We start from the raw sequence: 1593 nt of genomic DNA on the forward strand, positions 1-1593 counted from the left end.
GGAGCCAGTCATGGTACAGTAACCAAGATGAGGAATGAACATGATTAAAATGGGAGTGCTGACTCTGGAAATGGTGACGCAGTGGCACACATCAAGACAACCGGTGTATTAGGGAGAACTAGATGTCACTATTCAAGATGTTCCAATTATTCGTTTTGACAGTTCTCTGCGGGCTTCCTCATTTTTGGGCCCGCATTGCATGCACACTGGAGTCTGTTTCCAGCTGAGATGGTAAAAAAAAAAAAAAGCATGTGTTGGGAATTTCTGAGAACAAGCTATAGGAGACTTCCTGAGTACATCAATTGCAAATGTCAGTGGGATCTCTCTTTGTGAAACAAGAATATTGGAACATCACGGTATTTTGTTTATTAATCTGAAGTCTACTGAAATAATTCAGTCCTTCGCTGTAGCTCTGTTTGTAATGGTAGTGTGATTGGTCAAAATGTTTGTTATATAAATACTAATGTTGATAATTTTTTAAAGCATACACCAATTTTTTTCAAATAGGGTTCCTACCTGGATAGCAGGATATTTGTTTGAAAAAATGGAAGAATTAATAGAGCTCAAATGAGGCCATAATCAAAGTGAATTGCTGCTGCCCTAAAACAATTCCAGTGTCAAAGATTTCATAATATTTTGTATGAGGACTTTATTACATAACTATTTACTGCTCAAAAACATGCCTTGCTTGAAAGTTACAATGCATGCACATAAAGCCTGACAAATGTAAACCATCTACAAAAATTAGGCTTAGTGCAAAATGAATAGAACGCCAGCAGTAATAGTACTGAACACTTTTTCAGTACTTCAGCAGTGAGCATATAAATGGACATTAAACATATTAAATCAGAAGTTAACGTATTTTTCAGAAAAAAAATAGTTTATTCACTTTAAGAATGTCTGTTACTGTTCATACCAGGACTGCTGAAGTATTGCTCCTGAGCAATAGGTGCAAGAGGCGGGGGACACCCTAGACAGGTATCCATTCCATCACAGGGACACAGAGACAAACGAGACAACCATTCACTCTCTCACTCACGCCTAGGGACAATTTAGAGTTACCAACTAATTTAACATTAGAGTTGCATTCGGGTCCAAAAAAATCCGATACGACCCGGACCCAGCCCGTAGCCATCATTTCTGAACCCCACCCGATCCGACAAATTACCAGTAATTACAGGTCCAACCTATTAAAAAAACCCAACATGTTTAATTAAGCTTTGACTGGTCAGCGGACGCGCACTGAATAAATGAGGGCAGAAGATCAGAGGCGAGGGGGTGTTTGTCCTTTCATGGACATCAAAGTGCATTAAATGCTTCCCCTGCTTCTGCCTGCATTGGACCCTGCTCTGACATGTCAGATATTTTGGGATCTCACCTGCTTGGATCGACCGTGCATCCGCTGAGTGCAGCAGCTGCATGAACGTCTATTTGGGCGATAGATCGCTGGCAGTAGTGCATCTGAAGCTTAACAGAAGGTTTTACCTTTATCAAGGTCGGTCAGCGTGCGGTCAAATGGCCGCGTGTGGCAGGTGCAAGCCCGGATCTACTATACGGGCAACCTGGGCACATGCCCAGGGGCCCTTGGCACAG

The sequence above is a fragment of the Nematolebias whitei genome, chromosome 1 (assembly GCF_014905685.2).
Source record: "Nematolebias whitei isolate Nwh7 chromosome 1, NemWhi1, whole genome shotgun sequence".
In the NCBI taxonomy this organism is placed as follows: domain Eukaryota; kingdom Metazoa; phylum Chordata; class Actinopteri; order Cyprinodontiformes; family Rivulidae; genus Nematolebias; species Nematolebias whitei.